We start from the raw sequence: 27,077 nt of genomic DNA on the forward strand, positions 1-27,077 counted from the left end.
CATGACCAAACATAGCTTGAACTTTCTGCTGAGTGAATGTTAATGGGGCTATATAAGAGGCTCCCCCAAGCACTGAGGCTACCCCAGGCACCCTGCATAGGTGAGTACATGATGTGAATTACTTGATAAATGTTCGTAGAAACATTCTCATAAAACTAATCACTTATTAGTATTTATAATGTATTTTATTCTGATCTTCAATCATTTCTTAACTACTTGTCTTGTTTTCATCTTTAAGATTCAACGGCCAAACAACTGCCAACCACTTTCCTATACTTGGGAAAAAAGGTAACTTGTGCGAAGTAACTTCTTCTACATGTCACTAGCCTATATAAGATTCAACCAAACTAGAAGAAAAAGAGATAACATTGAAAAATGCCAGGAGATCCAGAGAGCTGCAGTTCACTACAAAATAAGTCATTCATGAAGCATGCCAATGTGAATGTGCAACAGAAATGACAAACATCTAACTTCACAGTAAAACGTCATCATGGGGGATGGAGAGATGGAGTGTTTTGGCCCAGCGGCCATCTACCTCCGCAAGCCAGACAAGGAGAGGATTGAGGCTCAGAACAAACCTTTTGATGCTAAAACAGCCTTCTTTGTGTGTGAGCCTGCTGAGATGTACCTGAAGGGTACACTGAAGAGTAAAGAGGGTGGTAAAGCCACTGTCGAAACTCTGTGCGGAAAAGTAAGTGAAACATGAATTATGAGATTGTTGTTCACAATATTCTGTGGTTTATGAATGAAACTGATTAAAATATGAGATGTACACTAGCTACATTTTCTCCAAATTCAATCAACAATTTGATTTTAGTTAATTTATTTAATTTGGTGTATAAATAAGTGCACTTGTGAGTAAACTGTAGTCATACAGAGGCAGTAATAATTCATTGCAATTGGTTGCACTGCTCATTCTGGAGCTTTAGTATTTTATTTTAAACATAAAAACATTATAAATTACTTTATCATTACACATTTTAATTACTTAATAAAAATGTATTATTATAATTATTAGTATTATTATTATTAACAATAATAATAATAATAATAATAATATAATTAATACTTATTCAAAGTAATTATTTAAGAAGTTTATAAAACCTTCATATACAATGTGAGGCCACAGAAAGTTTTTGATTAAGTACATATTTTAATATACAATACTTATGAAATACAATATGAAATCTAAAGTAATTAGACCAATATGTTTTTAAAATCATGACAAACTGCAAAATCATGCCACTAAGCCACTTAATTTTTATCTATTACTTCTAACATGTATGTACTGCACACTGCTGCAAACTCCATATACCTACATAAACTTGATGTAAACTGTGTTCAGGTGACTTGCACTTTTGTGTAATACTACAATCCTCCCTCACTTCACAGACCCTCACAGTTAAGGAAGACGAAATCTTTCCTATGAACCCTCCCAAATTTGACAAAATTGAGGACATGGCCATGATGACCCACCTCAACGAGCCTTGTGTGCTGTATAACCTCAAAGAGCGTTATGCAGCATGGATGATCTACGTAAGTTTAAAACTGAAAGACTGAATTAGACTGTTTAATAAATGAGAGGTTACTCCATGATAACCTTCTGTTCACATCTTCAGACCTACTCAGGGTTGTTCTGCGTCACTGTGAACCCCTACAAGTGGCTCCCAGTGTATGACGCAGTTGTTGTAACTGGATACAGAGGCAAGAAGAGAATTGAAGCCCCACCCCACATCTTCTCCATCTCTGATAATGCCTATCAGTTCATGCTCACAGGTATGATGTCAATTGTTTTTAAATGGAAAAACAATATTCACAGATCAATTGATGTAAGAGAAGCAAAGTACGACTGTAAGCATTCTGACAAAGTGTTTCTGCACTCTTATACTGTAACAATGGAGTATAAGGAATAACGGTCTATATTTTCTTTTAGATCGTGAGAACCAGTCCGTCCTGATTACGTAAGTGCAGACATATAACACTATGAAAGCTTTGTTATTTTTGTATTCTTGATTGACGCATCCTCGTTTTAAATATAAAGGCTAATTCAGTCACTTAAAGGTTTTTAAAAACATTATTGGTCAAAAACTACTGAGGTTTCACTCCGTATTGTCTTGCAAAACATACCAAGTCCCTTTCTAATTTTCCTTTCTAATTATGCTGATTTTGCTGATAATTACAAAAAGCTCAAATTGGTCATGTGATGGTTTATTCAATCATGCGAAAGATAAAATAAACTTCCAAATGATGTTTGAAAAAAATCCCTGAAAAGAGTAAGAAAGGGCAAAGTAAGTAAGACTTTACTTCAGGCAACAGTGTTAATCACTGGTTGTTAAATCTCGTTATATCCCCAGTGGAGAATCTGGTGCAGGAAAGACTGTTAACACCAAACGTGTCATCCAGTACTTTGCAACAGTTGCAGTGAGTGGGAAGAAGGCAGAGCCTGTTCCTGGCAAAATGCAGGTAAATGAAAAGACAAACAGGATTCTGAAAGCATTTGTGTGAGAACTCCTCATTAAAATATGTGCTGTGTTCTCTAGGGTTCACTGGAGGACCAAATCATTGCAGCCAACCCCCTGCTGGAGGCTTATGGTAATGCCAAGACCATCAGAAATGACAACTCCTCTCGTTTTGTGAGTACAAACAAATACTGTTAGATCCCCAGATTTACTCTCAGCAAGTGTAATAAAAACGCACAACAAAAGAATAAATAATTAATCTAAACATCCTTTTGGATTTCCAGGGTAAATTCATCAGAATTCATTTTGGGCAAACTGGCAAACTGGCCTCAGCTGATATTGAAACATGTAAGTTTCATTCAGTACAGGTGAAGAATGTTATGTAGTTCTGTACATCATAATGTGACTTCCCAGTTACTTGTAAAACATGGAGATAAACATCAGATTTCTGCAAATCTAAATGGGAATTTGCAATGAAAATACACATGGCAGACATCCAATCGATGTGGAACCTTCACAGAATAGACGTTTCAGTGTCACAGTCTTTTTCCTACACCATTATAAGTCACACACAAAGCATTAACAAAATGCTGCATCTAATTAAAATTAACAATGTATCAACAGATCTACTGGAAAAGTCAAGAGTCACTTTCCAGCTGTCTGCTGAGAGAAGCTACCACATCTTCTACCAGCTCATGACTGGACACAAGCCAGAGCTGCTTGGTATGGAATATAAAAGTCTTAGTCCTTTTCATGTTAGGCGTTATTTTCGAAAGACTGACTTTATTATTTCTTCCACACAGAGGCACTGCTCATCACCACCAACCCCTATGACTACCATATGATCAGCCAGGGTGAAATCACAGTCAAGAGCATCAATGATGTGGAGGAGTTCCTTGCCACAGATGTAAGCACAAGTTCACTAAACTTCATATTGCCATTATTAAATATGTGTCTCATCTTCAACGGTCTATCCACTCTGTTTCACCAAATCCAGACTGCTATTGACATCCTGGGCTTCACGGCTGATGAGAAAATCAACATCTACAAGCTGACTGGTGCTGTGATGCATCATGGCAATATGAAGTTCAAGCAGAAGCAGAGAGAGGAGCAGGCTGAGCCTGATGGCACTGAGGGTATACATGTTATTTAGGTCAATCAAGAATTTATGTCCTGATAATGTGTTTTTAACATTATTTATACACACTTCTTAATTTCATACTGCAAAAAAATCATAGTAGTGCAGGCAAAAGTCAATCAATACCAATAGCAAACTCAAACAATACAATTCCCCTTGAGTACCTCTACTGTAATGAGAATTACCATTTATGAATCATGGCAATTATACAATTGAGGTGCATCAATTCAATTTAAAAAGTGTAACTATATCACACAATTTAGGTGGGTACATTTTGAAGCACAATAGAAAGCTCTATTTTTAAAAACTAACCGTCACTTTTTTTCAGTGGCTGATAAAATCGCCTACCTCTTGGGTCTGAACTCTGCTGACATGCTGAAAGCTCTGTGCTACCCCAGAGTGAAGGTCGGAAATGAGTATGTGACCAAAGGCCAGACTGTACCTCAGGTAATGAGACATTGTGTAACTGACAAAACAAATAAGACTTTGAATTGAAAAAAAAAACAACAAGGACCAAAGCATATTTTTGGACTCTACAGGTGAACAATTCTGTCATGGCTCTTTGTAAATCTATCTATGAGAAAATGTTTTTGTGGATGGTCGTGCGTATCAATGAGATGTTGGACACAAAGCAGCCAAGGCAGTTCTTCATTGGTGTGCTGGACATCGCTGGATTTGAGATCTTTGATGTAAGTATTTGCTCTTAAATTCTCAAATTCTGATAAACCTTTTTCTCCAGTTCTGCAAATGTCTAATATATTGATCTGCTGTAACAGTTCAACAGCTTGGAGCAGCTCTGCATTAACTTCACAAATGAGAAACTGCAACAGTTCTTCAACCACCACATGTTTGTGCTGGAACAAGAGGAGTACAAGAAAGAGGGAATTGAGTGGGAGTTCATTGACTTTGGTATGGACTTGGCCGCTTGCATTGAGCTGATTGAGAAGGTAAGTTGTGTAGAATCAACGACAACCTTAAAAAAAAACAATAAACAATGCAATGTTGCTTTTACTGGCACTAATAAAAGTCTGTCACCATCAGCCAATGGGCATCTTCTCCATCCTGGAAGAGGAGTGCATGTTCCCCAAGGCAACAGACACATCCTTCAAGAACAAGCTGCACGACCAGCATCTTGGCAAGTGTAATGCTTTTCAAAAGCCAAAACCAGCCAAGGGTAAAGCAGAAGCTCACTTCTCTCTGGTGCACTACGCCGGCACTGTGGACTACAACATTTCTGGCTGGTTGGACAAGAACAAGGACCCTCTGAATGACTCTGTTGTACAGCTGTACCAGAAATCAGCAAACAAACTGCTGTCTTTACTGTATTTAAGTCATGCAGGTGCTGATGGTAAGGTGATAAAACATACATATAAAAGTTATATCTGATAGTAAACTTTAGACATACACATCAGCATGAAACTGCAGTACTAATGATACAATGGTGGATTATATTAATTATCTACAGATGCTGGCGGCAAAGGCAAGAAGGCTGGCAAAAAGAAGGGTGGTTCTTTCCAGACGGTATCTGCATTGTTCAGGGTAAGGTTTCATGAGAATTTCATATTATTAGTAAAACATGAATGTATATGAGCTGTATGTGCTGACAATAAAAATCACAATGTGCAAATGTAGCTAAACTGATGTAAAATAAAACTGCACAGGAGAATCTAGGAAAGCTCATGTCCAACTTGAGGAGCACTCACCCTCACTTTGTGCGCTGCTTGATTCCAAATGAGTCCAAGACTCCAGGTAGGCACTTTCCAAAGTGTATTTTTTTTGTGAACTAGGAAGACCTTTTAAACTTAAAACTATACAACTATAAATACTAACATACTCTTGCTCCTCCAGGTCTGATGGAGAACTTCTTGGTTATCCACCAGCTGAGGTGTAATGGTGTGCTGGAGGGTATCAGAATCTGCAGAAAGGGATTCCCCAGCAGAATCCTCTACGCTGACTTTAAGCAAAGGTCATTTTCTTAATCTTATTATTTAAAACTCTAAAACAAATGAAATAATTACTGCTAAACTAAAAAAACGATTATAAATCTTCTTCATTCAGATACAAAGTATTGAATGCCAGTGTTATCCCAGAGGGGCAGTTCATTGACAACAAGAAAGCCTCAGAGAAACTCTTGGGCTCCATTGATGTGGACCACACCCAGTACAAGTTTGGGCACACCAAAGTAAGTGCTTCCATTAATACTAGTTTAGTATAGATTAGTAGACTAATCATGTCCTTGTTAAGAAATAAATTGTAAAATCTTCTGTAAAAAAGCTTCCGTATAAAGCTACTAAAAACCAAAATAAAAACAACAGGGCCCCTTTCATATTCAAATGAATCAAAGTAATTAAATTAAAGTTTGTTTGTTACATACATAGACATACATGGTACTACAGGTAGAGAAATGCTTTCCACTCAGATAAATGCAATAAGATATATAAAACAAAAGATCAGGCAAAATTCAGCATATTGACTAGACAATCATTTTGGAAGAAAGTGCATTATGGGCCAAAATCACATGTTACACTGACGCAATATTGGAGCAAAGGAAAACAGTGACTTTCCAGCTTTGTAAAAATCCACGCCTCGCTCCGCTCCCACCGCTCACATGATTCACCCTGAATATTTTCACATCATCTGTACATAGGTGTTCTTCAAAGCTGGTCTGCTGGGTACCCTTGAGGAGATGCGAGATGAGAAATTGGCATCTCTGGTGACCATGACTCAAGCTCTTTGCCGTGGCTACCTTATGAGGAGAGAGTTTGTCAAGATGATGGAGAGGAGGTATATTTGAATTGCTACAAACTAAAATAAAACACGTAGCTCTAAATAAGATGTATGCATAACTGGGTCATTTTCAATTGCAGAGAGTCCATCTATTCCATTCAGTACAACATCCGCTCATTCATGAACGTGAAACACTGGCCATGGATGAAGCTGTACTTCAAGATCAAGCCTCTGCTGAAGAGTGCAGAGACAGAGAAAGAAATGGCTGCCATGAAGGAGAATTATGAGAAAATGAAGGAGGATCTGGCAAAGGCACTGGCCAAGAAGAAAGATCTTGAGGAGAAGATGGTGTCACTTCTTCAGGAGAAAAATGACCTGCAACTGCAAGTTACATCTGTAAGTATTTAATGTCAAGTTGTAAAACTTTGAAGCATGTTGGATAATGTTCACTGGTACTAAAATCATTACATTTACAGGAATCTGAGAACCTCTCAGATGCTGAGGAAAGGTGTGAGGGGCTCATCAAGAGTAAGATCCAGCTTGAAGCCAAACTCAAAGAGACAAATGAGAGACTGGAGGATGAGGAGGAAATCAATGCTGAGCTGACCGCCAAGAAGAGGAAACTGGAGGATGAGTGCTCTGAGCTGAAGAAGGATATTGATGATCTGGAGCTCACCTTGGCTAAAGTGGAGAAGGAGAAACATGCCACTGAGAACAAGGTTAATATTTATGATATAAAAATTAAATTCACATTTAATTTAATATTTCAAATATTCAGAGAGTAATATAAACAGATAAACCATTTGGCACTAATGTTTAAAAAAATGTCTTTAAAAGGTGAAGAACTTGACTGAGGAGATGGCCTCTCAGGATGAGAGCATTGCCAAGCTCACCAAGGAGAAGAAGGCCCTCCAAGAGGCACACCAGCAGACTCTGGATGATCTCCAGGCAGAGGAAGACAAAGTCAACACTCTGACTAAATCCAAGACAAAGCTTGAACAACAAGTGGATGATGTAAGACCTGACTAAAATAAAATAAGTGTAATAATGGACAGTAACGTCCCTTTGTTTAAAAATGCAGCTCATGGTTTTCATAAATTACAGCTTGAAGGTTCACTGGAGCAAGAGAAGAAACTCCGTATGGACCTTGAGAGAGCCAAGAGGAAGCTTGAGGGTGACTTGAAACTCGCCCAGGAGTCCATAATGGATCTGGAGAATGACAAGCAGCAGTCTGAGGAAAAGATCAAGAAGTATGTAACACCAAAGAGTGTAGACTACAAATGAATTTGTAAGTATTGTTAGACTCCAGTCACTGACAAATGCTAAATTGTGATACATTTTTCAAACAGGAAGGACTTTGAAACTAGCCAACTTCTGAGCAAGATCGAGGATGAACAGTCGTTGGGTGCTCAGCTTCAGAAGAAGATTAAGGAACTCCAGGTATATCATCTCTGGAGATTTTTATGGGGAATTTGGTAACATTTGATATTCTGATGTCAGTTAATGTTTAAATATTGAATACGTCTCTTTCAGGCTCGTATTGAGGAGCTGGAGGAGGAAATTGAAGCTGAGCGTGCAGCTCGAGCTAAAGTTGAGAAGCAGAGAGCTGATCTCTCCAGGGAGCTTGAAGAGATCAGTGAGAGGCTCGAGGAGGCTGGTGGTGCCACTGCTGCTCAGATTGAGATGAATAAGAAGCGTGAGGCTGAGTTCCAGAAGCTGCGCCGTGATCTAGAAGAATCCACTCTGCAGCATGAAGCCACAGCTGCTGCTCTCCGCAAGAAACAAGCTGATAGTGTTGCTGAGCTTGGAGAGCAGATCGACAACCTTCAGAGGGTCAAACAGAAGCTGGAGAAAGAGAAGAGTGAATATAAGATGGAGATAGATGACCTGTCCAGCAACATGGAGGCTGTGGCAAAAGCAAAGGTGTGTTTATTTGACATTGGGGTGAAAAGCTCAACTTTCTCAAATGGAAATTAATTGTTTTATCCACATCTATGCAAAACCAGGTTTGATGGAATGTATCTGAAGTATTTCACAACATAAAGTATATGGGACACACCGCAACATTTTTGAATGAAAAGCTCATTAATGTAAGGTATCACTGTGTTTCTTCATTTCATGTACACACATAGGCAAATCTAGAGAAGATGTGTCGTACTCTTGAGGACCAGCTGAGTGAACTCAAAGCTAAAAGTGATGAACACGTCCGTCAACTGAATGACATCAGTGCACAAAGAGCACGACTTCAGACTGAGAATGGTAATTAGAGCCACAATAACTAAAGAGGTGAAATAATTCAGTGCAATCTGTCATTTCTCAACTAACCTGCTCAAACCTTTTTCAAGGGGAATTTGGCCGTCAGCTGGAGGAGAAGGAAGCACTTGTTTCTCAGCTGACCAGAGGAAAACAAGCTTACACACAGCAGATTGAGGAACTCAAGAGACAAATTGAGGAGGAAGTTAAGGTACTATTAAAATGCAATATTGCCAATTTGCCCCAACTTTGACACCCAAGCACCCAATTTCATAAATTAATGACTGAAAAAAATGGGTGCTAAATTTTAGGCGAAGAACGCCCTGGCTCATGCTGTACAATCAGCTCGTCATGACTGTGACCTGCTCAGAGAGCAGTTTGAGGAAGAGCAGGAGGCCAAGGGTGAGCTTCAGCGTGGAATGTCCAAGGCCAACAGTGAGGTGGCTCAGTGGAGAAGCAAATATGAGACAGATGCCATCCAGCGTACTGAGGAGCTTGAGGAGTCCAAGTAAGTGAATTAGGGACAGTAATAACAGATAGACATATGATACAAATTTAAAATAAATCAAAATGTAACATTACACAACTTGACTTTCTCAGGAAAAAGCTTGCCCAGCGTCTGCAGGATGCTGAGGAATCTATTGAAGCTGTGAACTCCAAGTGTGCCTCTCTGGAGAAGACCAAGCAGAGACTGCAGGGTGAAGTGGAGGACCTCATGATTGATGTTGAGAGAGCCAATGCATTGGCTGCAAACCTTGACAAGAAGCAAAGGAACTTTGACAAGGTGAAGGGCTTGCCAAATCATCATTAACCATCAACATGTTAAAATGGACATTTAATTATACTTGTCATTTTCAGGTGCTGGCAGAATGGAAGCAGAAGTATGAAGAAGGTCAGGCTGAGCTGGAAGGAGCTCAGAAAGAGGCTCGCTCTCTCAGCACTGAGCTCTTTAAGATGAAGAACTCATATGAGGAAGCTCTTGACCAGTTGGAGACCCTCAAGAGAGAGAACAAGAATTTGCAGCGTATGTACCTCAGAAATGAACATAGAAAGATTATCTCTAGAGCTTGGTAGATCTTAAATAAGAAACATATTCCTCTTACTTCTGCAGAGGAGATCTCTGACCTGACTGAACAGATTGGTGAGACTGGAAAGTCCATCCATGAACTGGAGAAGGCAAAGAAGACAGTGGAGACGGAGAAATCAGAAATCCAGACTGCTCTTGAGGAAGCTGAGGTGAAGCTTACACATAACCTTAATGAGTTTAAGTTGCAGGAATCTGAATTTGCAATTTACCAATATTTTACTTCATTCTTCAGGGCACACTTGAACATGAGGAGTCCAAGATTCTTCGTGTCCAGCTGGAGCTCAACCAAGTAAAGGGTGAGATTGACAGGAAGCTGGCTGAAAAGGATGAGGAGATGGAGCAAATCAAGAGGAACAGCCAGAGAGTTATAGAGTCCATGCAGAGCACTCTGGACTCTGAGGTCAGGAGCAGGAACGATGCCCTTAGAGTCAAGAAGAAAATGGAGGGAGATCTTAATGAGATGGAGATTCAGCTGAGCCATGCCAACCGTCAGGCTGCTGAGGCCCAGAAACAGCTCAGAAACGTCCAAGGACAGCTCAAGGTAAACCTCCAAGATCTTCTTGCAATCATTTAGAAACTTTGTGGAGGAAGACATTCAGTAAACCTTTTTTACTTTCACATCAGGATGCCCAACTGCACCTTGACGATGCTGTTAGAGGACAAGAAGACATGAAGGAGCAGGTTGCCATGGTGGAGCGCAGGAATAACCTGATGCTGGCCGAGATTGAGGAGCTGAGATCTGCACTGGAACAGACAGAGAGAGGCCGCAAAGTGGCTGAACAGGAGCTGGTGGATGCCAGTGAACGTGTGGCACTGCTGCACTCTCAGGTAAGTTCAACAATCTTAGAACCTTACATTTACTTTTATAATCATCTTCAAAGGATTAAGTACTGTTTTCTTTTTCTACAGAATACCAGTCTAATCAACACCAAGAAGAAGCTTGAGGCTGATCTGGTTCAGGTCCAAGGTGAGGTGGATGATACAGTCCAGGAGGCCAGAAATGCTGAAGAGAAGGCTAAGAAGGCCATTACTGATGTGAGTGTTTAACTACATAGATCTTCTGCCTATGTGATTCACAATGACAACACTAAACCCACTTCCTGGCTCATTCTTTAGGCTGCCATGATGGCAGAGGAGCTGAAGAAAGAACAGGACACCAGTGCTCATCTGGAGAGGATGAAGAAGAACCTTGAGGTTACCGTCAAAGATCTGCAGCATCGCCTGGATGAGGCTGAGAACCTTGCCATGAAGGGTGGAAAGAAACAGCTCCAGAAACTTGAGTCTAGGGTATGTTCTATCAACAGCGCATTAAAGAACCTGTGATTTTGTGACCTTCACTAATTCAGATTTGTTCTAGGTGCGTGAGCTGGAGACAGAGGTTGAAGCTGAGCAGAGACGTGGTGCCGATGCTGTTAAAGGAGTTCGTAAATATGAGAGGAGAGTGAAAGAGCTCACCTACCAGGTACAGAAATATAAAAACAGACTGGCTTTAAGAATAATTTTACATAAAGTAAACCCTTAAATTAGAACATCCTTTTCAGACTGAGGAAGACAAGAAGAATGTGAATAGACTGCAGGATCTGGTGGATAAGCTTCAGCTCAAAGTGAAGGCATATAAGAGACAGGCTGAGGAAGCTGTAAGTGTGCATCGTATAATCTGCTTTATGTGGTGCATTACAATACATGACATGCAGATACTGTACTCATACTAAAAACACTAAAATAGGTGATGTTTTTTACTCACAGGAGGAGCAGGCCAACACTCACCTGTCCAGGTACAGGAAGGTGCAGCATGAAATGGAGGAGGCTCAGGAGCGTGCTGACATCGCTGAATCCCAGGTCAACAAGCTGAGAGCCAAGAGCCGCGATGCTGGAAAGGTACATTTTACTTGGTCAAAAATGTATTCCAACAGTGGAATTTTAATTAACATCACAGTAATACATGTTTTAACATGGTTAGTTTTGAGTTAAAATAATTCCTTGTTCTTCTCCACTTGTTGTTCTAATTCAGTTAGATAACTTTATCAAATCACTCTTAGCTCAAGATGTCATTAAAAACCACAATAGACTTTATAAGATTTAGAGTTTTGCTAATAAAGGATACTTGTGTTTCAGGGCAAGGAGGTGGCAGAATAATGGATGAAGACCATACCAGACACTAACAAGCAATGATATAATATCCATTTCTTGTTCAATGTCCAATTTCACAATTTCAGTTCAATAAAACTGCAGGAAAAACCATCAGTTGTTTGTATTTTTTGTATTGCACAAAATTCAGAAAGAGCATGCAGTCATGTAAGTGTTCACAGTAGATGTACTAATCCACATAACGTAACTCGTTCAATAACATATAAAAAGTGATTGATTACAAGTTGATAAAAATCAGTGTTTCATATTTCCACAACAAAGGAGTGGTTTGATAGAAAAACAACAATTAGGATTCTAGGTGTATCACTTGAAGTCAAACATCAAATAAAAGACTTCTAAATAAGATGGCATTGTCAGACTGCACACAAATCTTACTTGTACTGTATTTGATTTTTTTTATAAATGTCATGTGTTTAGTATTGATAAATACAAAGTCGATAAAACAATTCAATTAAAAAACACCAGCTAAATGCCTCTTCAATTAGTGGAAAGATGACAGTACTTGGAGAGTACTTGGGCAAAGTGTAGTGTTGAGTATTATGGTCTCTATACTAACGTTTGTATTTAGAAGTATCTAAGCATCTAAGCAAGTTATCTTTGGATCCTAGTCTATACAAACTAGCTATGGGTATTTGAGTAAACAGTGAAGCACTTTTGTAAGTTGCTAAATGCCTTAATTGCAAATGACACTGTCAGACTGCATACAAAACTTTTACTGTATTTGAATTTATTTGCAATGAATTTCATTGACAAATACAAAATCGAACAAACAAATCAATTTAAAAGGTTATGACCTAAAGGCTAAACCTGACCTGTTGAGCAATTCAAGAAAATGATGAGAAGCCCTCATCCTCACCTTCTCAGCCTGGGGGCCATGTGATATAGGGAGGGACCAAATTTGGGGAAGGGAGATCCAGTTACAGCATATATTGCAGGCATGACATGCCTAATCAGATCAATTATATATATATATTCCAAATCTGTAAACCTTCATTAGAATGTATTTTATGAGGCAGGGCATCACTCACTTGTCCACAGTGCTTACAAAGACCAAGACACCCATAATAACCACCATTGACCCATCGCTGTGGTGCCCGGGGAGCAGAAAGTGTTAATGGTCTTGTTCAAGAGCCCAACAGTGGCACCTTGATGAGCCAGAGTATCAAACCCACAACCCTGTCATCAGTAGCCTAGTGCTTTAACTGCTAAGCCACCACTCCCCCCAAAATCATCAACAATGGTTGGTATTGATAATGGAATGATGATAAGTACTAAATTAAATTCATCACAGCCAAGAGTTGCGAAGATTTAATATGTCTATTCATTCTGGTAGGTGAAGATAAAGAGTTTTAATTGCCAACAATCAAAAAAGTCAAATGATGAACTATGTTTATGATTTAAGCATCAATTAAAGCAAGCAATTTAACCATAATGTCATCTGTTTATTACAACACAAATGCATCCAACAAGAACAGCAGACAGCACATGGTAAAGGGTACAATGCTATGTGATTCCATGACCATAAACGAGGAAAATAAACGAGGTAAGTGTTATTGCATAGAGATGAAGGGCGCTATCGCACACCCTGCGCAATGTGAGTCGTGATGCCCATTGCTATCTTACACTGTCTGTCAATTACTGTGAATAAATGAACAATTACAGATTATAACAACTGTCCATATTTAAGTCTCTTACATTGACTGGTCCCCATGTACATTTAAATCACCACACAGATAAACAGCCTACAATACAGACAAATGTGCAAAATGGGGTTGTTATGGTCAGAGACTTACTTCAGAGACTGTCCTTCTCAAGCAACCGAGGAGCTCTTAGGGGGTCTGGCTAAACTCTTTTATACTGCCTTCAGAAGTGGACTAAAATTCTCAACCTCTGACAGCATTTGGCTTCTATATCTGCGGTAATTCCTAATGAGAATATTATACTAAGATATTGCATTTCACAATTTCAATTTATGATTCCAGTTCATCACAAGCAATGGCCTCTGAACTTTCACTGCCTAGTAATGGTCTGCCAAAGACATATTGTATTTCATTTGGAAATAAGTGTTATACTCTGGTATGAAAATCATCTTTTAAAAATTGTTTTGGCCAAAGTGAGAGCACACTGCTTAGTTAGAATCTTTAGTATCTAAGCTCAGTTAGCCCTTTGATTACATATTTGTATGGAAATAAAAAAAGAGAAACAACTCAAATTCAGCAATGTAGGACATTGAAGACTTTAGTGAAGAAGGTAGTAAACCAGTCTGGTATCAAATAACAAATATATTTGAAATGTTAAATTAAAAACTACTGTTGACGCATGCTTTAAATACAGATATTAACTTAACAGTTTTTTAACAGACTTTTTATCACAGTGGGCCATAAAGAACTAATGAAGAAATGAAAAACTTAAATTCAGATGAATTTATAGATAACTGGGTAATAAGTTCAGAATAAAGTGACAGGGCCAATTTATTTATGTATAACCTAAAAAGGTTGCACTGACCCTGCAACAGAACACCAGTGAGATCACACAGCTTCTCCAAATTTGATCTAGGATTTCTTCAGTGCCAAAACTCATTAAAAAGAGGACTCTTCTTGTAACCCTAGAATCCTTTTAAATGGGCTAGCATGCAAACTTAAAAATAAAACTAGAAGAAAAATATGGACCATTTGCATGTCCACATGGCTTTTACACAGTACATTAGGATATTTGCTGACATTGAAGGGATTAATCATGCCCATTATTTGAAATAATATTATTAATTAGTGTGTATCCTCTTTTCTGACTTTTATGAGCCCCCCAAAAGTTTAAAAAAATACTGATCAAAACTGTTCAAAAAAGGCCTCATTTTCAAGATTATAGCCTTGTTAGAAAAGTTCTGTATAGAAATTAGGTTTACTGAAATGAGCCTAATACAGAACGCCAGTACTTTAAAGTATGATACATGAGCATGCCCTCATCATTGCCACTTATGGAGGAAATCCATCAAGCAAGAATCCATGACCAAACATAGCCTGAACTTTCTGCTGAGTGAATGTTAATGGGGCTATATAAGAGGCTCCCCCAAGCACTGAGGCTACCCCAGGCACCCTGCATAGGTGAGTACATGATGTTAATTACTTGATATATTTTCGTAGAAACATTCTCATAAAACTAATCATTTATTAGTATTTATAATGTATTTTATTCTGATCGTCAATCATTTCTTAACTACTTGTCTTGTTTTCATCTTTAAGATTCAACTGCCAAACAACTGCCAACCACTTTCCTATACTTGGGAAAAAAGGTAACTTGTGCAAAGTAACTTCTTCTACATGTCACTAGCCTATATAAGATTCAACCAAACTAGAAGAAAAAGAGATAACATTGAAAAATGCCAGGAGATCCAGAGAGCTGCAGTTCAATACAAAATAAGTCATTCATGAAGCATGCCAATGTGAATTTGCAACAGAAATGACAAACATCTAACTTCACAGTAAAACGTCATCATGGGGGATGGAGAGATGGAGTGTTTTGGCCCAGCGGCCATCTACCTCCGCAAGCCAGACAAGGAGAGGATTGAGGCTCAGAACAAACCCTTTGATGCTAAAACAGCCTTCTTTGTGTGTGAGCCTGCTGAGATGTACCTGAAGGGTACACTGAAGAGTAAAGAGGGTGGTAAAGCCACTGTCGAAACTCTGTGCGGAAAAGTAAGTGAAACATGAATTATGAGATTGTTGTTCACCATATTCTGTGGTTTATGAATAAAACTGATTAAAATATGAGATGTACACTAGTTACATTTTCTCCAAATTCAATCAACAATTTGATTTTAGTTAATTTATTTAATTTGGTGTATAAATAAGTGCACTTGTGAGTAAACTGTAGTCATACAGAGGCAGTAATAATTCATTGCAATTGGTTGCACTCCTCATTCTGGAGCTTTAGTCTTTTATTTTAAACAAAAAAACATTATAAATTACTTTATCATAACACATTTTAATTACTTAATAAAAATGTAGTATTATAATTATTTGTATTATTATTATTAACAATAATAATAATAATAATAATAATATAATTAATACTTATTCAAAGTAATTATTTAAGAAGTTTATAAAACCTTCATATACAATGTGAGGCCACAGAAAGTTTTTGATTACGTACATATTTTAATATACAATACTTGAATATGAAATAAGCCACTTAATCTTAATCTATTACTTCTAACATGTATGTACTGCACACTGCTGCAAACTCCATATACCTACATAAACTTGATGTAAACTGTGTTCAGGTGACTTTTGTGTAATACTACAATCCTTCTCACTTCACAGACCCTCACAGTTAAGGAAGATGAAATCTTTCCTATGAACCCTCCCAAATTTGACAAAATTGAGGACATGGCCATGATGACCCACCTCAACGAGCCTTGTGTGTTGTATAACCTCAAAGAGCGTTACGCAGCATGGATGATCTACGTAAGTTTAAAACTGAAAGACTGAATTAGACTGTTTATAAATGAGAGGTTACTCCATGATAACCTTCTGTTCACATCTTCAGACCTACTCAGGGTTGTTCTGCGTCACTGTGAACCCCTACAAGTGGCTCCCAGTGTATGACGCAGTTGTTGTAACTGGATACAGAGGCAAGAAGAGAATTGAAGCCCCACCCCACATCTTCTCCATCTCTGATAATGCCTATCAGTTCATGCTCACAGGTATGATGCCATTTGTTTTTAAATGGAAAAACAATATTCACAGATCAATTGATGTAAGAGAAGCAAAGTACGACTGTAACCATTCTGACAAAGTGTTTCTGCACTCTTATACTGTAACAATGGAGTATAAGGAATAACGTGCTATAATTTCTTTTAGATCGTGAGAACCAGTCCATCCTGATTACGTAAGTGCAGACATATAACACTATGAAAGCTTTGTTATTGTTGTATTCTTGATTGATGCATCCTCGTTTTAAATATTCAAAGGCTAATTCAGTCACTTAAAAGGTTTCTAAAAACATTATTGGTCAAAAACTACTGAGGTTTCACTCCGTATTGTCTTGCTAAACATACCAATTCCTATTCTAATTTTCCTTTCTAATTATGCTGATTTTGCTGATAATTACAAAAAACTCAAATTGATCATGTGATGGTTTATTCAATCATGCGAAAGATAAAATAAACTTCCAAATGATGTTTGAAAAAAAATCCCTAAAAAGCGTAAGAAAGGGCAAAGTAAGTAAGACTTTACTTCAGGCAACAGTGTTAATCACTGGTTGTTAAATCTCGTTATATCCCCAGTGGAGAATCTGGTGCAGGAAAGACTGTTAACACCAAACGTGTCATCCAGTACTTTGCAACAGTTGCAGTGAGTGGGAAGAAGGCAGAGCCTGTTCCTGGCAAAATGCAGGTAAATGAAAAGACAAACAGGATTCTGAAAGCATTTGTGTGAGAACTCCTCATTAAAATATGTGCTGTGATCTCTAGGGTTCACTGGAGGACCAAATCATTGCAGCCAACCCCCTGCTGGAGGCTTATGGTAATGCCAAGACCATCAGAAATGACAACTCCTCTCGTTTTGTGAGTACAAACAAATACTGTTAGATCCCCAGATTTACTCTCAGCAAGTGTAACAAAAACGCACAACAAAAGAATAAATAATTAATCTAAACATCCTTTTGGATTTCCAGGGTAAATTCATCAGAATTCATTTTGGGCAAACTGGCAAACTGGCCTCAGCTGATATTGAAACATGTAAGTTTCATTCAGTACAGGTGAAGAATGTTATGTAGTTCTGTACATCATAATGTGACTTCCCAGTTACTTGTAAAACATGGAGATAAACATCAGATTTCTGCAAATCTAAATGGGAATTTGCAATGAAAATACACATGGCAGACATCCAATCGATGTGGAACCTTCACAGAATAGACGTTTCAGTGTCACAGTCTTTTTTCTAAACCATTTTAAGTCACACACAAAGCATTAACAAAATGCTGTATCTAATTAAAATTAACAATGTATCAACAGATCTACTGGAAAAGTCAAGAGTCACTTTCCAGCTGTCTGCTGAGAGGAGCTACCACATCTTCTACCAGCTCATGACTGGACACAAGCCAGAGCTGCTTGGTATGGAATATAAAAGTCTTAGTCTTTTTCATGTTAGGCGTAATTTTCGAAAGATTGATTTTACTATTTCTTCCACACAGAGGCACTGCTCATCACCACCAACCCCTATGACTACCATATGATCAGCCAGGGTGAAATCACAGTCAAGAGCATCAATGATGTGGAGGAGTTCATTGCCACAGATGTAAGCACAAGTTCACTAAACTTCATATAGGCATTATTAAATATGTGTCTCATCTTCAACGGTCTATCCACTGTTTCACCAAATCCAGACTGCTATTGACATCCTGGGCTTCACCGCTGATGAGAAAATCAACATCTACAAGCTGACTGGTGCTGTGGTGCATCATGGCAATATGAAGTTCAAGCAGAAGCAGAGAGAGGAGCAGGCTGAGCCTGATGGCACTGAGGGTAAACATGTTATTTAGGTCAATCAAGAATTTATGTCCTGATAATGTGTTTTTAACATTATTTATACACACTTCTTAATTTCATACTGCAAAAAAATCATAGTAGTGCAGGCAAAAGTCAATCAATACCAATAGCAAACTCAAACAATACAATTCCCCTTGAGTACCTCTACTGTAATGAGAATTACCATTTATGAATCATGGCAATTGAACAATTGAGGTGCATCAATTCAATTTAAAAAGTGTAACTATATCACACAATTTAGGTGGGTATATTTTGAAGCACAATAGAAAGCTCCATTTTTAAATACTAACCGTCACTTTTTTTCAGTGGCTGATAAAATCGCCTACCTCTTGGGTCTGAACTCTGCTGACATGCTGAAAGCTCTGTGCTACCCCAGAGTGAAGGTCGGAAATGAGTATGTGACCAAAGGCCAGACTGTACCTCAGGTAATGAGACATTGTGTAACTGACAAAACAAATAAGACTTTGAATTGAAAAAAAAAAATCAACACAGGACCAAAGCATATTTTTGGACTCTACAGGTGAACAATTCTGTCATGGCTCTTTGTAAATCTATCTATGAGAAAATGTTCTTGTGGATGGTCGTGCGTATCAATGAGATGTTGGACACAAAGCAGCCAAGGCAGTTCTTCATTGGTGTGCTGGACATCGCTGGATTTGAGATCTTTGATGTAAGTATTTGCTCTTAAATTCTTAAATTCTGATAAACCTTATTCTCCAGTTCTGCAAATGTCTAATATATTGATCTGCTGTAACAGTTCAACAGCTTGGAGCAGCTCTGCATTAACTTCACAAATGAGAAACTGCAACAGTTCTTCAACCACCACATGTTTGTGCTGGAACAAGAGGAGTACAAGAAAGAGGGAATTGACTGGGAGTTCATTGACTTTGGTATGGACTTGGCCGCTTGCATTGAGCTGATTGAGAAGGTAAGTTGTGTAGAATCAACGACAACCTTCAAAAAAAACAATAAACAATGCAATGTTGCTTTTACTGGCACTAATAACAGTCTGTCACCATCAGCCAATGGGCATCTTCTCCATCCTGGAAGAGGAGTGCATGTTCCCCAAGGCAACAGACACATCCTTCAAGAACAAGCTGCACGACCAGCATCTTGGCAAAACTAATGCTTTCCAAAAGCCAAAACCAGCCAAGGGTAAAGCAGAAGCTCACTTCTCTCTGGTGCACTACGCCGGCACTGTGGATTACAACATTTCTGGCTGGTTGGACAAGAACAAGGACCCCCTGAATGACTCTGTTGTGCAGCTGTACCAGAAATCAGCAAACAAACTGCTGTCCTTACTGTATTTAACTCATGCAGGTGCTGATGGTAAGGTACAAAATTATATCTGATAGTAAACTTTAGACATACACATCAGGATAACACTGCAGTACCAATGATACTTTCATAATGGTGGATTATATTAATTATCTACAGATGCTGGCGGCAAAGGCAAGAAGGCTGGCAAAAAGAAGGGTGGTTCTTTCCAGACGGTATCTGCATTGTTCAGGGTAAGATTTCATGAGAATTTCATATTATTAGAAAAACATGAATGTATATGAGCTGTATGTGCTGACAATAAAAATCACAATGTGCAAATGTAGCTAAACTGGTGTAAAATAAAACTGCACAGGAGAATCTAGGAAAGCTCATGTCCAACTTGAGGAGCACTCACCCTCACTTTGTGCGCTGCTTGATTCCAAATGAGTCCAAGACTCCAGGTAGGCACTTTCCAAAGTGTATTTTTTGTGAACTAGGAAGACTTTTTAAACTTAAAACTATACAACTATAAATACTAACATACTCTTGCTCCTCCAGGTCTGATGGAGAACTTCTTGGTTATCCACCAGCTGAGGTGTAATGGTGTGCTGGAGGGTATCAGAATCTGCAGAAAGGGCTTCCCCAGCAGAATCCTCTACGCTGACTTTAAGCAAAGGTCATTTTCTTAATCTTATTATTTAAAACTCTAAAACAAATGTAATAATTACTGCTAAACTAAAAAACGATTATAAATCTTCTTCATTCAGATACAAAGTATTGAATGCCAGTGTTATCCCAGAGGGGCAGTTCATTGACAACAAGAAAGCCTCAGAGAAACTCTTGGGCTCCATTGATGTGGACCACACCCAGTACAAGTTTGGGCACACCAAAGTAAGTGCTTCCATTAATACTAGTTATAAAAAATCTGCAAGAAAGACTAATCATGTCCTTGTTAAGAAATAAATTGTAAAATCTTCTGTAAAAAAGCTTCTGTATAAAGCTACTAAAAACCAACATAAAAACAACAGGGCCCCTTTCATATTCAAATTAATCAAAGTAATTAAATTAATGTTTGTTTGTTACATACATAGACATACATGGTACAACTGGTAGAGAAATGCTTTCCACTCAGATCAACGCAATAAGACATATAAAACAAAAGATCAGGCAAAATTCAGCATATTGACTAGACATAATCATTTTGGAAGAAATTGCATTATGGGCCAAAATCACATGTTACACTGGCGCGATATTGGAGCAAGAGAAAACAGCTTTGTAAAAATCCACGCCTCGCTCCGCTCCCACCGCTCACATAATTCACCCTGAATATTTTCATGTTATCTGTACATAGGTGTTCTTCAAAGCTGGTCTGCTGGGTACACTTGAGGAGATGCGAGATGAGAAATTGGCATCTCTGGTGACCATGACTCAAGCTCTTTGCCGTGGCTACCTTATGAGGAGAGAGTTTGTCAAGATGATGGAGAGGAGGTATATTTGGATTGAGGCAAACATGCAGAAACCCTTTAAATGGAATTGCTACAAACTAAAATAAAACAGACGTAGCTCTAAATAAGATGTATGCATAACTGGGTCATTTTCAATTGCAGAGAGTCCATCTATTCCATCCAGTACAACATCCGCTCATTCATGAATGTGAAACACTGGCCATGGATGAAGCTGTACTTCAAGATCAAGCCTCTGCTGAAGAGTGCAGAGACAGAGAAAGAAATGGCTGCCATGAAGGAGAATTATGAGAAAATGAAGGAGGATCTGGCAAAGGCACTGGCCAAGAAGAAAGATCTTGAGGAGAAGATGGTGTCACTTCTTCAGGAGAAAAATGACCTGCAACTGCAAGTTACATCTGTAAGAATTTAATGTTAAGTTGTAAAACTTTGAAGCATGTTGGATAATGTTCACTGGTACTAAAATCATTACATTTACAGGAATCTGAGAACCTCTCAGATGCTGAGGAAAGGTGTGAGGGGCTCATCAAGAGTAAGATCCAGCTTGAAGCCAAACTCAAAGAGACAAATGAGAGACTGGAGGATGAGGAGGAAATCAATGCTGAGCTGACCGCCAAGAAGAGGAAACTGGAGGATGAGTGCTCTGAGCTGAAGAAGGATATTGATGATCTGGAGCTCACCTTGGCTAAAGTGGAGAAGGAGAAACATGCCACTGAGAACAAGGTTAATATTTATTATATAAAAAATAAATTCACATTTAATTTAATATTTCAAATATTCAGGGAGTAATATAAACAGATACACCATTTGGCACTAATGTTTAAAAAAATGTCTTTACACAGGTGAAGAACTTGACTGAGGAGATGGCCTCTCAGGATGAGAGCATTGCCAAGCTCACCAAGGAGAAGAAGTCTCTCCAAGAAGCACACCAGCAGACTCTGGATGATCTTCAAGCAGAGGAAGACAAAGTCAACACTCTGACCAAATCCAAGACAAAGCTTGAACAACAAGTGGATGATGTAAGACCTGACTAAAATAAAATAAGTGTAATAATGGACAGTTACGTCCCTTTGTTTAAAAATGCAGCTCATGGTTTTCATAAATTACAGCTTGAAGGTTCACTGGAGCAAGAGAAGAAACTTCGTATGGACCTTGAGAGAGCCAAAAGGAAGCTTGAGGGTGACTTGAAACTCGCCCAGGAGTCCATAATGGATCTGGAGAATGACAAGCAGCAGTCTGAGGAAAAGATCAAGAAGTATGTATCACCAAAGAGTGTAGACTACAAATGAATTTGTCAGTATTTTTAGACTCCAGTCACTGACAAATGCTAAATTGTTTTCCTGATGCATTTTTCAAACAGGAAGGACTTTGAAACTAGCCAACTTCTGAGCAAAATTGAGGATGAACAGACGTTGGGTGCTCAGCTTCAGAAGAAGATTAAGGAACTCCAGGTAAATGAACTCTGCAGAAAACAGTATACTTATACTCACAATCAATAAGATTGATCAGGATGACAATCAATATATATATTTTTTAGGCTCGTATTGAGGAGCTGGAGGAGGAAATTGAGGCTGAGCGTGCAGCTCGGGCTAAAGTTGAGAAGCAGAGAGCTGATCTCTCCAGGGAACTTGAAGAGATCAGTGAGAGGCTCGAGGAGGCTGGTGGTGCCACTGCTGCTCAGATTGAGATGAATAAGAAGCGTGAGGCTGAGTTCCAGAAGCTGCGCCGTGATCTAGAAGAATCCACTCTGCAGCATGAAGCCACAGCTGCTGCTCTCCGCAAGAAACAAGCTGACAGTGTTGCTGAGCTTGGAGAGCAGATCGACAACCTTCAGAGGGTCAAACAGAAGCTGGAGAAAGAGAAGAGTGAATATAAGATGGAGATAGATGACCTGTCCAGCAACATGGAGGCTGTGGCAAAAGCAAAGGTGTGTTTATTTGACATTGGGGTGAAAAGCTCAACTTTCTAAAATGGAAATGACCTGTTTTATCCACATCTATGCAAAACCAGGTTTGATGGAATGTGTCTGAAGTATTGCACAACATAAAGCATATGGGACACACCGCAACATTTTTGAATGAAAAGCTCATTAATGTAAGGTGTCACTGTGTTTCTTCATTTCATGTACACACATAGGCAAATCTAGAGAAGATGTGTCGTACTCTTGAGGACCAGCTGAGTGAACTCAAAGCTAAAAGTGATGAACACGTCCGTCAACTGAATGACATCAGTGCACAAAGAGCACGACTTCAGACTGAGAATGGTAATTAGAGCCACAATAACTAAAGAGGGGAAATAATTCAGGGCAATCTGTCATTTCTCAACTAACCTGCTCAAACCTTTTCCAAGGGGAATTTGGCCGTCAGCTGGAGGAGAAGGAAGCACTTGTTTCTCAGCTGACCAGAGGAAAACAAGCTTACACACAGCAGATTGAGGAACTCAAGAGACAAATTGAGGAGGAAGTTAAGGTACTATTAAAATGCAATATTGCCACTTTGACCCAACTTTAACACCCAAGCACCCAATTTCATAAATTAATTACTGAAAAAAATGGGTGCTGAATTTTAGGCGAAGAACGCCCTGGCTCATGCTGTACAATCAGCTCGTCATGACTGTGACCTGCTCAGAGAGCAGTTTGAGGAGGAGCAGGAGGCCAAGGGTGAGCTTCAGCGTGGAATGTCCAAGGCCAACAGTGAGGTGGCTCAGTGGAGAAGCAAATACGAGACCGATGCCATCCAGCGTACTGAGGAGCTTGAGGAGTCCAAGTAAGTGAAATATGGACAGTAATAACAGATAGACATATGATACAAATTTAAAATAAATCAAAATGTAACATTACACAACTTGACTTTCTCAGGAAAAAGCTTGCCCAGCGTCTACAGGATGCTGAGGAATCTATTGAAGCTGTGAACTCCAAGTGTGCCTCTCTGGAGAAGACCAAGCAGAGACTGCAGGGTGAAGTGGAGGACCTCATGATTGATGTTGAGAGAGCCAATGCATTAGCTGCAAACCTTGACAAGAAGCAAAGGAACTTTGACAAGGTGATCATTATGGTGATCACTTGCCAAATCATCATTAACCATCAACATGTTAAAATTGACATTTAATTCTACTTGTCATTTTCAGGTGCTGGCAGAATGGAAGCAGAAGTATGAAGAAGGTCAGGCTGAACTGGAAGGAGCTCAGAAAGAGGCTCGCTCTCTCAGCACTGAGCTCTTTAAGATGAAGAACTCATATGAGGAAGCTCTTGACCAGTTGGAGACCCTCAAGAGAGAGAACAAGAATTTGCAGCGTATGTACCTCAGAAATGAACATAGAAAGATTATCTCTAGAGCTTGGTAGATCTTAAATAAGAAACATATTCCTCTTACTTCTGCAGAGGAGATCTCTGACCTGACTGAACAGATTGGTGAGACTGGAAAGTCCATCCATGAACTGGAGAAGGCAAAGAAGACAGTGGAGACGGAGAAATCAGAAATCCAGACTGCTCTTGAGGAAGCTGAGGTGAAGTTTACACATAACCTTAATGAGTTTAAGTTGCAGGAATCTGAATTTGCAATTTACCAATATTTTACACAATTCTTCAGGGCACACTTGAACATGAGGAGTCCAAGATTCTTCGTGTCCAGCTGGAGCTCAACCAAGTAAAGGGTGAGATTGACAGGAAGCTGGCTGAGAAGGATGAGGAGATGGAGCAAATCAAGAGGAACAGCCAGAGAGTTATTGAGTCCATGCAGAGCACTCTGGACTCTGAGGTCAGGAGCAGGAACGATGCCCTCAGAGTCAAGAAGAAAATGGAGGGAGATCTTAACGAGATGGAAATTCAGCTGAGCCATGCCAACCGTCAGGCTGCTGAGGCCCAGAAACAGCTCAGAAACGTCCAAGGACAGCTCAAGGTAAACCTCCAAGATCTTCTTGCAATCATTTAGAAACTTTGTGGAGGAAAACATTCAGAAAACCTTTTTTACTTTCACATCAGGATGCCCAACTGCACCTTGACGATGCTGTTAGAGGACAGGAAGACATGAAGGAGCAGGTTGCCATGGTGGAGCGCAGGAATAACCTGATGCTGGCCGAGATTGAGGAGCTGAGATCTGCACTGGAACAGACAGAGAGAGGCCGCAAAGTGGCTGAACAGGAGCTGGTGGATGTCAGTGAACGTGTGGCACTGCTGCACTCTCAGGTACGTTCAACAATCTTAGAACCTTACATTTACTTTTATAATCATCTTCAAATGATTAAATACTGTTTTCTTTTTCTACAGAATACCAGTCTAATCAACACCAAGAAGAAGCTTGAGGCTGATCTGGTTCAGGTCCAAGGTGAGGTGGATGATACAGTCCAGGAGGCCAGAAATGCTGAAGAGAAGGCTAAGAAGGCCATTACTGATGTGAGTGTTTAACTACATAGATCTTCTGCCTATGTGATTCACAATGACAACACTAAACCCACTTCCTGGCTCATTCTTTAGGCTGCCATGATGGCAGAGGAGCTGAAGAAAGAACAGGACACCAGTGCTCATCTGGAAAGGATGAAGAAGAACCTTGAGGTTACCGTCAAAGATCTGCAGCATCGCCTGGATGAGGCTGAGAACCTTGCCATGAAGGGTGGAAAGAAACAGCTCCAGAAACTTGAGTCTAGGGTATGTTCTATCAACAGCGCATTAAAGAACCTGTGATTTTGTGACCTTCACTAATTCAGATTTGTTCTAGGTGCGTGAGCTGGAGACAGAGGTTGAAGCTGAGCAGAGACGTGGTGCCGATGCTGTTAAAGGAGTTCGTAAATATGAGAGGAGAGTGAAAGAGCTCACCTACCAGGTACAGAAATATAAAAACAGACTGGCTTTAAGAATAATTTTACATAAAGTAAACCCTTAAATTAGAACATCCTTTTCAGACTGAGGAAGACAAGAAGAATGTGAATAGACTGCAGGATCTGGTGGATAAGCTTCAGCTCAAAGTAAAGGCATATAAGAGACAGGCTGAGGAAGCTGTAAGTGTGCATCGTATAATCTGCTTCATGTGGTGCATTACAATACATGACACAAATACACAGATGAACATGCAGATACTGTACTATACTAAAAACACTAAAATAGGTGATGTTTTTTACTCACAGGAGGAGCAGGCCAACACTCACCTGTCCAGGTACAGGAAGGTGCAGCATGAAATGGAGGAGGCTCAGGAGCGTGCTGACATCGCTGAATCCCAGGTCAACAAGCTGAGAGTCAAGAGCCGCGATGCTGGAAAGGTACATTTTACTTGGTCAAAAATGTATTCCAACAGTGGAATTTTAATTAACATCACAGTAATACATGTTTTAACATGGTTAGTTTTAAGTTAAAATAATTCCTTGTTCTTCTCCACTTGTTGTTCTAATTCAGTTAGATAACTTTATCAAATCACTCTTAGCTCAAGATGTCATTAAAAACCACAATAGACTTTATAAGATTTAGAGTTTTGCTAATAAAGGATACTTGTGTTTCAGGGCAAGGAGGTGGCAGAATAATGGATGAAGACCATACCAGACACTAACAAGCAATGATATAATATCCATTTCTTGTTCAATGTCCAATTTCACAATTTCAGTTCAATAAAACTGCAGGAAAAACCATCAGTTGTTTGTATTTTTTGTATTGCACAAAATTCAGAAAGAGCATGCAGTCATGTAAGTGTTCACAGTAGATGTACTAATCCACATAACGTAACTCGTTCAATAACATATAAAAAGTGATTGATTACAAGTTGATAAAAATCAGTGTTTCATATTTCCACAACAAAGGAGTGGTTTGATAGAAAAACAACAATTAGGATTCTAGGTGTATCACTTGAAGTCAAACATCAAATAAAAGACTTCTAAATAAGATGGCATTGTCAGACTGCACACAAATCTTACTTGTACTGTATTTGATTTTTTTCATAAATTTCATGTGTTTAGTATTGATAAATACAAAGTCGATAAAACAATTCAATTAAAAAACACCAGCTAAATGCCT

At 39.1% G+C, this 27,077-nt stretch overlaps 1 pseudogene; it reads left to right on the forward strand.

The window, feature by feature from the left end:
• The first annotated feature begins 490 nt into the window (after positions 1-490).
• On the forward strand, positions 491-26,590 carry LOC140543415 (uncharacterized; annotated as a pseudogene).
• The last annotated feature ends 487 nt before the right edge of the window (positions 26,591-27,077 follow it).

The sequence above is a fragment of the Salminus brasiliensis genome, chromosome 21, assembly GCF_030463535.1.
Source record: "Salminus brasiliensis chromosome 21, fSalBra1.hap2, whole genome shotgun sequence".
In the NCBI taxonomy this organism is placed as follows: domain Eukaryota; kingdom Metazoa; phylum Chordata; class Actinopteri; order Characiformes; family Bryconidae; genus Salminus; species Salminus brasiliensis.